The sequence below is a fragment of the Ursus maritimus genome, unplaced genomic scaffold (genome assembly GCF_017311325.1).
Source record: "Ursus maritimus isolate PB19 unplaced genomic scaffold, ASM1731132v1 scaffold_14, whole genome shotgun sequence".
In the NCBI taxonomy this organism is placed as follows: Eukaryota; Metazoa; Chordata; class Mammalia; order Carnivora; family Ursidae; genus Ursus; species Ursus maritimus.
This window is the reverse complement of record NW_024423786.1, coordinates 6,208,699-6,224,581: the sequence shown is the minus strand read 5'-3', so window position 1 is coordinate 6,224,581 and position 15,883 is coordinate 6,208,699. Positions and strand designations below refer to the sequence as shown.

Here is a 15,883-nt window from a genome sequence, read left to right as displayed (position 1 = left end):
ATGTGGAAAAGTGCTTAAATTTTTTTCTCTTGTTTTATGTACTGGATAGAGTTTATGAAAGAGAACAAACATATGAATGGTGTATATGTAAATTAAGAAGATACTTTAACAAATTATTTGCATATGTCAAAATCCAGAAGAGTGAAGAAAATACCCAGGCATTTGCCAATGGAGGATTACTACATGTTTTCCTGAAGTATTTGCAACTAATTAGAAACATCCTGGCTTATTTAAAGACAACATAATATGCTTTTAAACTTTTTTTTAACGAGGTCCAAATTCATTGGTATTTAGGACTAGAGCAGTACAATGTCTACAAAAATTTAGATTATTAGTTTCTTGAAGCAGGTACTAATTGGGTTTTATTTATCTTCCTATCTCTAGCATCTAGTACAGTTTTTAGTACGCAGTCAATAAATGTTTTAAAAAGGATGAAGGATGAAGAAATCAGGGGCGCCTGGGTGGCTCAGTCGTTTGAGCGTCTGCCTTCGGCTTGGATCGTGATCCCAGGGTCCTGGAATCGAGTGCCTCATCGGGCTCCGTGCCCCATGGGGAGCCTGCTTCTCCCTCTGCCTCTCTGTCTCTCGTGAATAAATAAATAAAGTCTTAAAAAAAAAAAAGACTGAAGAAATCATCTAAGGCGGTGGTTCTCAAGTGTGGTCCTTGGACCAGCAGCATCAGCATTATCTGGGAACTTCGTAGAAATGCAAATTCTCAGGCCACACCCAGACCTACTGAGTCAGAAACTCCGGGGATGTGTTTTAACAGGCTCTCCAGGGGATTCTGATGGATACTGTTTTGGACCCCCCTTGTTCCTGCATCTCATGTGATGGCCTGGACCCATTGATCAGTGTACTTAGTTTGGATTATTTTTAGTAGGCCTTACCCTTGCCTATAGTTAAGTTCTTTTCTCTATTCTCCCCATTGATAGACTCTCTTGGGATCATCCTGTAAAATTAACCCCATTGGCTTGGCATTGTATTACTTAAAGAAGTTCTGTGTTGTCAGTAAGCTTGTGTCAAGAGAAGCTAGCCAGCTCACTTGGTAGCCTGAGCATCACTGGTTCTTCTTACCTTAGAATGTCTGCTAGGAATCCTGAGTCTCCAAGTTCAAAGACTACAACTTCAGGACTGGATTGTATAAGATCACTGAGGATGATTCACCCCTAGAAGATCCACATAAAACAGACATACAAGATACAAGTGTAAACCTAAATTCCAGTTTAGTAAAAGTAAAAAATGTACCCTTCCTAGTGATTGTTGGTGATAGTTTTTTTTTTTTTTAATTCTAAAATTCTTTCGTTCTGGAATTGAGGAAACTTGTACTCTTACATATTTCTGATGTCACCGTGATTGAGTTCAGGGTGCTTAGGAAGCAGCTGGGTGTATATCACACACTGGGATGCCATACGCCTACTTCTGGAACATGTCCCAAAGACGTGGAGGATATAGGGAGAACAAAATACCCACAGACTTTCATAAAAGCAATGCTATAGGAACCAATATTTGGGAGTAACTTAAATGTCCAATAGCAGGAGAATAGTTAAGTAAATTATGGTATAATCACTAGGTGGAATGTCATACAATCATTAGTGACAATTAAGAAATGGTAATCTGAAAAATATTAACTCAGAAATGTAGCATAAAAATGTCTGTGCACAATTGATTGCAACCTTATATAAATATATGTATATCAAAAAGCCTGGAAGGGAAGGAATATATAAAACTTAGGACAGTTATATTAAATAGGTTATGGAGGACTTTTTAAAGATGTTTGTATTTTTCTCTCATTTCCAAAGTTCAGCCACTAATATAAAATTATTTGTTACTAAAAGCACGTTTATAGCTGTTCTGTTTTTCAGTATGTCTATAACTCTGATTAGTAAATATCAAGGCAAAGAGTCAATTAAACATTGAGAATCATCTACCTGTTTAATTCCTTGAAAGCCATTGATGGTAACGTAAGGCACCACATGACTTCCTTTGGTTACACCCGGTTTTATTTCATACTTAATTTTATTTCACACATTGGACTTCTCTGTACTCTTTGCTTGACTAGCTTCTATTTGGGAGGAGAAAAATATCCCATCTCTGCTACAGTCTCTTAATTTTCTCAGCCATGCATCAGATTTGATTTTGTTTATTTCTTTTTTTTTTTTTAAAGATTTTTTTTTTATTTTATTTATTCATTCGACAGAGAGAGAGACAGCCAGCGAGAGAGGGAACACAAGCAGGGGGAGTGGGAGAGGAAGAAGCAGGCTCATAGCGGAGGAGCCTGATGTGGGGCTTGATCCCAGAACGCTGGGATCACGCCCTGAGCCGAAGGCAGACGCTTAACCGCTGTGCCACCCAGGCGCCCCTGATTTTGTTTATTTCTTTGGGCCTGTGCTCCCTATTTGATCTTTAGCATACACTGACACACAGAACTTTTAAAAAATAGTTTCTGGAGTTATTTTGCTGTAAAGCCACACTTTAAACATTTTTTTTTTCTAAAAAATATGTATGTCTATTATGTTTTTTTATAAAAATAAATGATCCCATGATAGGATAGTTATTAATAGCAAGGGAATTGGGGTTTCCAAAAATGTAGTCAGACTTCTGCGTGAACGCTGTAAAAGGCATATTTTTAAAATATGACATATATTTAATATAATATGTAAATATACATACACAGAGCAATACGTTTTTGTATACACATATGAGCACACCACGCACACACACACAGCAGTAATAGCGTTTGATTAATTAATTTTTCCTTTTTTCTGTTGCATTGTTCTAGAAATCCCAAAGGGAAAATTAAGTGGTTTTGCTTTTGACCCAGATTACAGGTTACATTTTTCTTGTCACTTTCTTTGGAACTTCTTTTGAGAAGTTTATATCAGCTTGATGTCTTTAGAATAACCATTATCTGAATGAAAACAAAGTTTTAAAAGCTTTTAGAAATTTTTTATCAAGAATATGGAATATTCCCCTTTCTTTCTGTGTCCCCCATTTCTGATTATTTAGTCCTATAATAGCCCAAGGCAGACCTCAGCCAATAAAATTCAGTTTATAGCCTTAGAATTTGCGGGTAACACAGACTTCATGTGATGATACCTCCAAGGACAAATTGACTGAGAAGAAGCTCCTTTTTAATGAAGATTTATTTATTCAACAAATATCTATTGAGCTCCTCCTTTGTGCCAAGACTATTTTAGAGAAGGAGGATAAAGCAATGAACAGACAAATTCCGTCTCTCCTGGAGTTTACAATTATTGTTCACTAGATATAACAAGAACAGTTGTGGGAGAGGTGATATCTAAGAGGAGGCCGCAGTCTTGGCCCTTCCCGTGTGACAAGGCAGCTTTGCTAGACCAACATGGAGTCAGGAGGCTATCTTTGAGCTGGTTGTGAATAGGGGAAAACCTGCATCCTTGAATATTTTTCCTGGATCCCTTATTACTATATTGTTATATGTATGTATTGTGTGTTATGTGTAATGTTATATTACATTACTTTATGTCTCTCTCAGTGACAAATTTATTATTAAAGGGTATAGAATGCATCCTTTGTTAATAGGGTATTACTGTTATTGAAAATCCAAATGACTAGGTCATTATCACTTCACAGAAAGATTATTTGTTTTATAATGTTCTCGCAGTGAATACATGTAAGGGGTGACCTATGCAAGTGAATTTGTAACCTTATTTATAAAAAAAATATTTATACTTAAGAGAAATGTAAAACAAAGTTCACGGGGACTCTCTGGTTAAAATAAAACAAACAAAACAAAACACTCTTTTCCCCCCTGAGAAATAGTTAGCTACTTTTCTTTAAAAGCCTATAAGGAACTCTTACATATTTAGAATATAATATTTGAGTAAAAGGAGATCCAGCTATTATTTCAAAAGCGCATCCTTTGGTCAAATTACTTGTTATAGCTATTTCCAAATTCTATATTCACATACAAATTGTCTACTATTTTAGTTCTGATGTTACATTGACAGAAAATATTTTATTGATCACTTTAAAATAAGTTCTGAACAACATGAGACTTTGGGGGAATCATGATGAGGAAAATACTTTTGAAGGAATTTACGTGAAGTTAAGTACAATATCCACACATATGTAGACTCACATGGTAAAGTAGAGTGCGGTTTACTTCAGATGTAACCAGAATTCTCCAATTTTGCAGATTTCACTATAGTTTATTCAATTCCACAAACTTCACAGACATTTAATAAATGACTACTTGCTTTTCAACACTAGATATCCTTACATAGGAAGAAAAATCTGCCACCTGGAAACATGGCCAGAGGGTCAGACTGGTAATTTTCCGTCTTGAGAGCACACCGTGCTGGATCGGGACACCAGCATCTAACACTAGGGAGGCAAATGACCACAGCTCAATAAAAGCTGGGAAAATAAGCAGTTGAACACAGCATACTGGACACTGGTTGTGTCTTTAGGCGACGCACACGATTCATTCTATGTAATTCACTGTGTCTGCTGGAACAATCTTGGATCCTAGCAAAGCCCAATACAGACACATAATTAACTTGTCTTTATTATGTGCATGAAGTTTTTAAATGTCAGGTTGATTTCCTTTGTCGTACAACACGTGTGTAAAATATTTATACTGGCCATCAGCTTTCGAATTCAGAAAACGCAAACTAATTTTAATCTCAGATGAAGTAAAACAATTAGAAGGCACATCTACCCTGAAATGTAATTTAACGTGTTCCATATTCTATAAGACACATCTTATTTGCTGATTCTTTGCTGTCATGTCTTATAATTTTTCTGAGCAAATTCTGTGTACCAAGCAAAATGGTTAATTCATAGAGGGTAGAAAGGATGTTGTAGTTCTTATTCCTCTTACGTACATACGTACTGCATACCTTCCCTAATCCATGGCCTGTAGTGTAGGAACTGGGTGTATTATCAGTGCTTTATAAATACTTCTAAACTTGATTTGATTTCCCTAATTCACAGCCTGTACTACAGGGGGACTGGGTGCATTAGAAGTATTTTATAAATATTTTTAAACTTGATTTGATACTGAGGACAATTTTGTGCTTTTTCAGGATCACTGGTATGGGATTCTCAGTGCTACTATTCTCTACATATTAAAGGAATTTCCTAAGTTACTCTCTAAAAAGTTAATTTCTATTTTATTTAACATTTTTAATGATACATAATGATTTGAAATTAATGCCAGAAGAGATTTCCATTTTACTATTTTAAAGCGGGCAAAATGGGATATGAAAGGGGGAAAAAATGTTAATTATAGACTTCAATGTTCTATGTTGGATCTTTTAGTTGTTCTGGTCAGAAAAACAGGTTTTAAATGGCCTAAGGGCCAGAGCACTGTTTTACATTCTTGTTTGGAGGCTTCCAATGGCAACTGTAACAGATTCTATTTAGTACTACAACTGGAGAAAAGCTCGTAATAATGTACAATAGAGAATGTCATTTAGACTTATTACTCAGGCTTAAAATAAACAGGTTCCTTTTCAAACATTTCGTTTAGATAAAAACACTATCAAGTTTTGACCTATTAATTTGTTTATAATATACAAAATAATCACTCTATTTCATATATGAATCACAAGTATTATCATCATTATTTAACAGTTAATCTCCTTTCACAAGGCAGGTTCGGTTTACGAGCAACTTCAAATCAAAATACCAAAGAAACTGATTTACATATAAAAGAAAAGCAAATAGAGGAACCTTTTCTTATATGGCCTTGTGACATCTCTGCACACCCCCTCTTCTCCGCAGGCCTTCATCTGTGGGTGTAGAACGAAGGTAGGAGTCTCTTAGCCAAAGATCAATACAGGGAGTTTGCACCCTCTCCACCCTGGGCAGCCTGCCATTATCCTTCTGCAGCCACACCTGTTCACCTCCTACTAGGGCAAAGAAGGGCCTGATAGACACAATACGAGAGAGAAGCAAAGTGGCAGGGAGGGTAGAGCCTGGTAAAAAGAAGGATGAAGAACTGAAATGGATTTGAAGCTTTCTCTCACTGGCGATCCAGACTTCAGTTTCCCTAGTTTGTTGTTCATTCGTGTATGGCTGGGCACGGTGGATTGCATGCATGTTCAAGTGTGTTCTAGGCACAGAGGGAGACACCAAAGCTGCTAGAAGGAGGAGTTTATAATTCACATGAATCAAAATGGGGTAAAATTCAAACATGGAGCCAACAGTTCAGAGCAATATATGATTAAGAGCTAAAGTAAGTAAGACAGAAAACAAATGCTACAAAAATTCAGGGAATGGTGGATCAGGGTGGATTGGAGGGTATGCCCCGAAAAAGCCATGTAGAGAAGGGAGGGGTTAAACTGGACTTGAGAAGCTGGGAGATTTACAGGGTAACCTTATGGGGGCAGGGGGAGGGACTAAAAAATATACAGAAAAAGAAACAAAGAAGGGAACTAAAGTGCGATTCCTTTAATATGAAATACCCAGAATAGGCAAATCCATAGAGAAAGAAAGCAGATTAGTGGTTGCCAGGGCCTGGGGGGAAGGGGGAAAGGGGAGTGACTGCTTAATGGGTACAGGATTTCCTTTTGAGGTGATTAAAATGTTTTGGAACTAGATAGAGGTGCTGGTTGCACAGCTTGAAGAATGTGCTTAATACCACTGAGTTGTGCATTTTAAAATAGTTAATTTCATGTTCTGTGAATTTTGCCCCATAAAACAGAACAAAAGAAAAAGTTCAGGGTTTGAGGCAGACTAAAAGGAGGGGAAAGGAATTTCCAGCGTAAGAAAACAAAGCCTGTCATAGTGCGTAAGCATGGATTGAGGGAAACTCTGCCGAGATCAATGCATTTGAAGTGGATGTAGCATGTGTATGTGAGTAGGAGAAATGGCTGGAGATAGAGATTTTAGGTCAGATGAGAAAGGGTCTGGAATGCAGGCAAAGGAGTGTGGGTTTTATCTTATAAGGAGTGGTGAGATTCCAGGTCTTGAGAAAAAGAGTGAGATGATTTAATCAGGAGATTAATTTGGCAGTAGTGTGCAGGGAAAGCAGGAGGCTATCGCAGCATCTGGACATAAAATGAGAAGGGCCTGTAGGAACAAAGAGGTAGGGAGAATGAGACTGATCTGCCCATAAACCCTCCGTTTCTGACTTGGTACAAGGTAAGTGCAAATCGGAGGATACGCATTACAATTTTTATATTGTCCTAACATTCAAGCACCTCATTTTGCATTCTACAGAAGTATCCACAATGGATTGAAAAGAAAAGTTCCTTCACCTCTGAGTTAGAGCACCACAGCCCTAAAGGACAAATGGACCGGACTTTGTGACTGAGTCCTGTGGGGCAGTCATCGGCCATGGACTCATTTTTATGGCATGTTTACTCTGTGTCACACATTGTGCTAGCTACTGGGACCGTGGCAGTGAGCAAGATAGACGGGTCCCTTCCCTTGTGGAGCTTCTGCGTCATAGACAGCCCTTTGTCACGGGATTGCCAGAAATTAAAGGGAGGCATGCTTCAGCTCAGCATAAGGACGAGATTCCAGTTACTACTGTTGTCCAGCACTGGGCAGGCTGCCTTGTGCGGAAGGGAATACTTTGTTGGTGAGACCTTCATGCAGAATCTGAATGGCCATCAGTCAAGGAGTCTCATCTCATAGAACAAATGAACTAGACATCTTATAGGGTGATACCCTAATGATTCCCTAGTCTATAATATTAACTTCATAGACTTATTTCTTTTGCTATTGACCATATTGGAAAACCAGTGTCTACTAAGTTTTCCGGACATTTTCATCAGGAGTTGTAATGACATTTCCCATAATTTGAATGCACGTTCAATTTTAAGTGTATCTGCACAGTTGGCTCCATAGTTCTTTTTTTAAAAAGTACGGTTCCGATGGCTTCCCAGCCATCATTTAATTCCACCTTTAATTTCTGTGGTAAGTTCGTCTTCCGAGTGCTGTTTTTCACAAGTAATGCAGTATCTGCAGAAGCAAGTTATCTAAATCAGTCATGCTGCTGATCTTAAAATCATTTGTTCTCCCTCCTGTGATGTACTGCTATGGTCGAACAAGACCAGCCTTCTCCCTCCTGTGATGTACTGCTATGGTCGAACAAGACCAGCCTTCTCCCTCCTGTGATGTACTGCTATGGTCGAACAAGACCAGCCTTCTCCCTCCTGTGATGTACTGCTATGGTCGAACAAGACCAGCCCTGACTACCCATTTTGGTCATGTCTTCAGGATTCCATTTTGATGTGGGTGAAAGTTCAAATAACTTATTATTCAGCGTTTTTGGCTTAGTTATTACAAGCTTCCAACTGTTATTATCAGCATTTAGCAGCTGGAATTATCATAGATTAATTGCACTTTGGAGGATGGGGAGGACTTAGATTCCCACAGGAATGATATCCTCACTAGATTTTGGGGAAAATTCTAGAATGCTTTTAAGTAAGGGACATTATTTTCATAAGGATGTTTTTAGTGGTTATGGTATCAGATGAAGAAAAAGGTTAGCTGCAGAAGAAAAAAAATCATTTTTCTTCAAGTCAAGTAGGATATTTTGTTAAAATAGCCCGTTTTCATTAAAATATGTATAAAAATTTGAATGTGCCTAGAATAGTGTCTGATAAATTGTAGGTACTCAAAAAATATTTATTGAGTATTGTTCATTGACTGTGGAGTGATGGTGGTAAAGCACTTCAAATGGAAAAATTATATGAGCATAGGCACCAAAGTAAGGAAAATGTGAGTTTAGAGAAAAGCAGAGATAGTCTCCTGAAGGTAGAATTTTATGTAACTACCAATGTAAAAACTTTGGTGGTTTCTTGATTTCTGTACAGTATATAAAATACCAATGATGACGATTTCTGATACTTATATCCATAGTGAATAGCTGAGCTTAGGGCGCCTGGGTGGCACAGCGGTTAAGCGCCTGCCTTCAGCTCAGGGCGTGATCCTGGCGTTATGGGATCGAGCCCCACATCAGGCTCTTCCACTATGAGCCTGCTTCTTCCTCTCCCACTCCCCCTGCTTGTGTTCCCTCTCTCGCTGGCTGTCTCTATCTCTGTCGAATAAATAAATAAAATCTTTAAAAAAAAAAAAATAGCTGAGCTTAAACGTAAAAAGTTATTGCCTGCGACTAATCTGAATTTCCAGGTCTTCTGGCTGTCCCCTTAGTTCTTGCTCTAGCTCTCTAATTCCCTCTTTCCCATCGCCCCTTTCCCCACCCCCCGATTTTTCTTGTTTACTATGTTCTCTTTTTTTTCCTTCTTTTTTTTTTCTATGTCGATGGCTGCCTTCCTTTTTCTCTGTGTTTCCCAATTCCTAACATGTCTCTCTTTGGTTAGGTCTCTAATATGGAAATTAAATATATTTTTATCTACTAGTCAAAAAAATGAAGTAGAGATGTTTTCTGAATTTAGCATGAACAAAATGTTTATGTTGCTCTTTCTGAGATGAATAAAATTGGTTGTCACTTATACATGGACTTTGGTTTTATAAAAGATTTTTGAATCACTAATCTTCACATTGGGAGAAGGGGGTCAATGGACCTTGATTTGTAAATCTAGTAAAGCATAGTAGCTTGTTGAAGGAACTCCTAGTCGTCTCAACAACCTTAGTTTTATCTCTTTTTTCCAAGTGGTAGATATATCAGATATATCGCATGATCCTTCAGGATCTAGTTGTTGTTGTTTTTAATTACGTCTTCATATATGCCATTACACAAGAGCTGGAACATTTGTCTGTTTTGTTCTTTCTTTATCCTCAGTGCCCAGAACACTGCTAACCAGTATCAGATGCTCAATGAATGATTGTCGTTTTTTATTTCAAATCTATAGTCTCATTCTGCTTCCTAATCCTAAATAGCTATCATGACTTTTTGGAGTAATATTGTCACTAGGATAACTTAGTTTATAATTGATGCGTAAATATAACCATATGATTTCATGTTTAGAGAACGCTTTCTTTCCATTCAGTCTACCCTTTACTCACAGCTTAAATCTTCTGCCAAAATGTCATTTAACTATCCTTCTAAAGGACTGTTCTTTAATTATCTCAAGCACCAAAAAAAAGTAATCTAGCTTTTGATAGTAATATTTAATATTTGTTGAGTACTTATTCTATATCAGGCTCTATTTTAAGTATCGCCTACACTATCTCATTTTATTCTTCCAACAACCATAGAAAGTACACACTATTATCTCTCTTTTGCAGATGAAGAAATAAGCACAGAGAGGTAAAAATGACCTGCCAGGTGATAAAACAAGGATTTGAACACAAGCAGTTTGAACACAAGCCACCCTGTCTTACACTCTTTAACAAAAGCCTAATTTTGCAGTATTTAATTTGCCAGAGAAGATGTCTATACTCTACCATCACCACTACCACCATTCCACACTTAACAATTAGATCTACACACATATAACCATATTCAGGTATAACCACGGGTGAGATCTAAACTTTTAGTTGTTTTGGTTCACTGCATCAGTTTATATGTCTTGTAAGTGCTAAGAAACTTGAAGTACTTATTCTTGTTTCTTGTGACAAGCTAAATCGTATCACCAAATTTTTAACTTATATCTAGTAATTCCATCATCACTTAAAACCACCACTGTTAAGAGATTGTTCGGTTCCATTTTTCTCTCCCTCTTAGATTCCTCTTAATCAAAATAAAACCTTTTTTTTTCATCCCAGGATAGAGAAGTAAACTCAACAGCAAATTTTGTATGAATATTGTAAAAATCTAGGGAAGGCTATAATTGGCCCTTCTTGATTCTGGTCTCTAATGGAATCCGTCAGCTATTTAGGGGGAGGATAATGAGAGATTTGGTTTGACAGGATAAAAATTAGTCATTTGAGTGTGTGCATATACTTTCACTTTCCCCCAGTCCACCAAAGGGAATCTTCTTTTGATAATACAGCTCCCTCTTCCCTTACCCCTAGAAAAGTTGATCTTGCAAGGTTATTTCCTAGTTTTTGTGAGGAAGTGCTTGAGAATGAGTAGAAAGGGACTGGATGTGAAAAGCTGGAGGACATGATAAAGTGCTGGGAAGGGGAGGAAGAGGGAGAGATTATAAACTTACTGGGCTGGGAATGGAGTAAATGTTTAGTGGGAGGGGTTTTGATGAAGGAGACATTTTGGAGAGTGTGGTATGTGAAAAAAAAATTGAAGGGAAGTAGGGAAAAGGGATATGAGAAGGGCTGCTTGTGATGATGAACTGAATCCTCTATAACGTAATTTGGAGACCTAAGTAGAGAATACAATTCCTTTAATCTTGCTGGGAATGAGGAGTGACCCGATTTTGTGTTGAGTTGTGTTTCTTCCGTTCTTTAGAGGGAAAAGATGGGTAGTTAGCTTGGGTGGTGTTGAGCTTGAGGTTCGCGAAGAACCTCGGGGGTGTCCAAAAAAAAAGTTGGAAATACAGAATTAGAATTCTTCAGAGAATAGTTGTGGTTACAGATAAAGAGTTGGGAGCTATAAGCAAGCAGATGTGCTTATGGCTAAGGCTGCACCAGGAAGGAACTTTCAGGACGCGTGAAGATAGGGGAGCTCGGAAAGAAGAGGTACCGAGAAGAGGCACTGAAAGGGTAGTCATGTGACAGGATAAGAACAAGGAGAAACTGGTCTCCAGGCAACTAAAGAAGGAGACTGTTTGAGTAGGAAGGGATGGACAAAATACCAAATACTGCAGAACACCAGTGTGCCGGAGCCGGCTCAGGCTGGCTCGTGAAAGTCAGCTGTTAAATTTTCAGGGTTTCTGGGAGCCCATTATTATCCACAGCCATTATTTAAGATACAACGGTGTATATTTGCAATTAAACAAGTTATGTTAAAAACACACACACACACACAAAGGTAATAAACACACCACCGGCCTCACTTCCTAATTATTTTACGTTGTTGTGTTCATGTTGATTGTATCCGAAGGGTAGAAGTTCCTGTGCCCTTTGCCAGTGCTCCCGCTCCGCCCACCTCTGAGCTCAGTGACATCACATCCGTAGCCTCAACCCAGTCCCGGTGGGGGTATTTACACCACAGAAATTGGCAAACGCTGCAAATCAGGGCATTTTTCCCTGTAAGGAGAACAACTTGTTAAGCATTTTACCAGCACAGCTTTGGATAAACAGAGTGAAAACTGAGAGACGTCTAAAGGAGTTAGCAAGAAGGAAACAACATCTAAATTTTGCCTTAGTGTCAGTAGAAAGGTGGGCAAAAACCACTGTAAAAGGGGTTGAGGAGTGAAATAATAGGAAGTGAAGAGACACGTTCAAGTAAGTTTGAGAACTATTGAGTTGAGGCAGATCGTTACTGTTGATTTTTGTTTTAAGTATAGGGCCCATGGAGCATATACAATGCTTGTGTACCTTCTTTATCTCCAAAAAAGGAATAACATGTGCAAATTTGCTTTATGGTGGAAACCTTTCTGTTGGAAAGCCTTAAGGACCTAGTTATCTACAGAATACATTTTGGGAAATGCTGCTGTGGTATTTAACAAATAAGATGATGTTGGTTGTAAGTTTGAGTGAGATAAATATTCCTGATATTAAAGTTTCTTACTTTTCTAAAGGAACAATGTCAAGAATGGCTATTGCGTTTTGTTGAGTATTTTTTTGCATTGCTTGAGATAGTCATCTGGTTTCTTTTACAACTGGACCTAGTGCTACGACGCATTATTTAACAGATATTCTGAGGGTAAATCTTTGAGGTAAATCCAACCTGATTAGGGTGGTTTGTTCTTTTAGTATATGATCGAATTTGTTCGTTAGCATTTTATTTATAACTTTAAATCAATATTACTAATTCGGACTGGTATTTTTTTTTCTTTGTTTTTTGTTAGGTTTTAATAACAATATCATGCTACTTTTGAAAAATTAATTTGGTTGCTGTGTTTTTTTCTATTCATAGACAATTTTGTAACAAGAAAATTATCTCTTCCTTGAAAGTTAGAAAAAAATAATCTAGAAAATTATCTAGGCCCAGAGCTTTTTAGGAAAGTAATTCTTTGGTAAGTTTTCAGTGGCTTTCATTGTTAATTATTTTTGTATTTCTTAAGTCAACTTTTGCCATTTATACCATTTCAGACAAATTAGTTTGAGTAAATTGCCCCTTGGCCTGCATTATTATCTACTTACATCTGAGAGACGACTTTTAGCAGAACCTAAAAATTTAGAGGAATAGGTATGAACAGCCCCTGTCTAATGTGGGTCCTGTTGAAATGTCAGGGGTTTGTCTGCTGTTGTCACACCCTAGTTCTCTGGCATATCAGGATGAGTAGGATTTATAATCTAATGAATATAAACCAGTCTGTATCTAACTGACCAGATGGAGAATGTGGAAGAACTATAATCCTTGGTGTACATTACCCCCAGAATGGATCTTGTTTGTTCTCTACTGTACTTAATGTTTGGAAACTACACCTTGTGTGTGGGATACAGTGCAATTCTGAATGGACACAGAGAGGCTATTACTGATCTTAGTTATAGAAAGGGTTTGGGGAAAGGTTATGGAATCCTGTCTGTCTCTGAAAGCTGGGGAGCCAGCCCAGTTTTCTGTTTGATCCAACTGTTGGGGCCACGAGCTAGGAATACATGGCAGTTTATCTTTACTTTCTTCTTGTCTACTTCTTAACACATATGTATTTCAAAGGGAAATTGGGACCAGCGTCAAGGAAAGCTAGTATGATTTACTCTTAATCTGGAGTCAGCATTCTTTAATTTTTCAGGTAGAGATTTTGTTCCAATTTTTCTTTATTAATATTCTTTCCTTTTCCCCCCCATATACTTAAGCCCTTTTTAGTTTAATTAAATGTAAAAAAAAAAAAAAGTCAAAGTGATAATCCATTATAGATAAAGTTGTTTCTCATGGGTTATACATGTTGTATACAATGAATAGTTCTGGTGTGGATACTCCTTTCATTTTTGACTAACGAATCAGAGAGCATTTATGTAAATTGCTCTGATACAAGTTAGTAATCAGAAAACAAAACATACAGTTCTAAAACGCTGACTAATCAGCTTTTTCTATAGAAGAATATGTCCCATTCTGAAAACAAATAATTACTTTATTATTAATGTTGAGTCTACGTTAAGAAGTTTTTGATTCCTGAAGAGAAGTACTAAAGAATGCTAGAGAAACAAAATTCATTAGCTATACTTTATTTTCTTTCATGTTAGAAATAACAAAATGGGAAAACATTTTATACTCATAATCCAAACTTTGATGTTATGTATCCGGTAATAGAATAGTTTTTGCCAGTTCCAAGTTTGCAAAGGTGTACAATTTGAAAAGAAAAAAAAATGGGAATTTTGTATAGGTTAGGCTGTGCAGATCATTGGGTCTGGAAGTTCGGGCTATTAAGGCCCTGATGATAAGGGTTTTGGCACTAGATGCTGTTTTGTCTTTATGGAATGTACAGCTATTGTAGGATCCCTGAGCCCTTCGTAAGAGCCAAGGATATGAATCCTGAGACCTTTGGCACATTTACTTGAACACTTTGCTCTCTGGGTCTTCCTTTTAAAAATCTCCACATGGAATGTTCTACATCCACTGTCCCTAAATGATTGTGATACATGACTATACTTTTACTGTAGGCTTAATAGCCATGTGCCATCTAGAATGAGGTTCTGTATTTTAATAAATAGCATATTTACTATGTACAACTTTTAGCAAATACGCATCTTTTGGGATTATTAATCCTTTCAAGATCTAGTTTTTCTCGTCTGTCCCGTAATATAGGTGTCATTATTAATTTGACATAAAAGATGGATGAGATAAAGGACCTTAACTCATGATCAGTGACAGAGTAGGAAAGTAGGTGAAGTAAATCTAATACATGTCTCTTTAAGAAGATTCTCCAGCCCTGCGTGATTTACAGTTGGTAGTCTGTTGGTTACTTCTAGAGACTATAAAAATAAGGGAAAACAAACATTCAGAATGAAATCTAACAGAAAATAAATTTATTTGTGCCTATACATTTTGGCAGCCTAGATTGTCTAAAAATTTTGAGCATGTGTATATCAAATGATTTGTGTGTTTGTTTTATTGTTCAGATTTGAAAGAAGCCAACTCTAAGCCACAGCATACAGGAAGGACATTTTCTCAAACACGAGTTGCCCTTTCACGGTAGGTAAATACAGAATTTATTTTACTAAATTGGTATTTGGAAGTATCTTTTAAAAAGAACATGCAGGGGCGCCTGGGTGGCACAGCGGTTAAGCGTCTGCCTTCGGCTCAGGGCGTGATCCCGGCGTTGTGGGATCGAGCCCCACATCAGGCTCCTCTGCCATGAGCCTGCTTCTTCCTCTCCCACTCCCCCTGCTTGTGTTCCCTCTCTCACTGGCTGTCTCTATCTCTGTCAAATAAATAAATAAAATCTTTAAAAAAAAAATAAAAATAAAATAAAAAAATAAATAAATAAATAAAAAGAACATGCAAATTCTTCATAGTATTTTATCATAAAATTTCTTAGAGAGCTTTTATTTTGGCTATCAGAATACTTTCTGTTGTATAATTTACCAGTTGAAGAACACACTAATGTATTTGTCTAAGACAAAACAAAGATAGGAGAGTGACCTAGAAGTTGAAAAATAACTTAGATCCTTAGAATTAAGTCTCAAGTACATTATTTTAGGTTCCTATGATACATACAATTAAATTGAGATAAAAATAAAAATATCTTGGGTGGGGGATTGGGATAGGCTGGTGATGGGTATTAAGGAGGGCACGTATTGCATAGAGCACTGGGTGTTATACGCAAACAATGAATCATGGAACACTACATCAAAAACTAATGATGTATGGTATGGTGATTAACATAACATAATAAAAAATTTTTAAAATTTTAAAAATGAATAAAAATATCTTGCCTTGATCCTTGCTCACAAAGGAGAAATTAGTTTTAATATCCGATACT

General features: G+C 37.2%; 1 protein-coding gene across 1 annotated transcript in view; it reads left to right on the top strand.

Annotated features, from left to right (window-relative positions):
• PPARG (peroxisome proliferator activated receptor gamma) overlaps nucleotides 1–15,883 on the top strand; it is a 154,629-nt gene that overhangs the window by 6,252 nt on the left and 132,494 nt on the right. The window contains exon 2 of the mRNA XM_040628435.1: nucleotides 15,021–15,093. The gene's annotated coding sequence lies outside the window, so the exon portion shown is untranslated. The remainder of the gene's footprint in view (nucleotides 1–15,020; nucleotides 15,094–15,883) is intronic.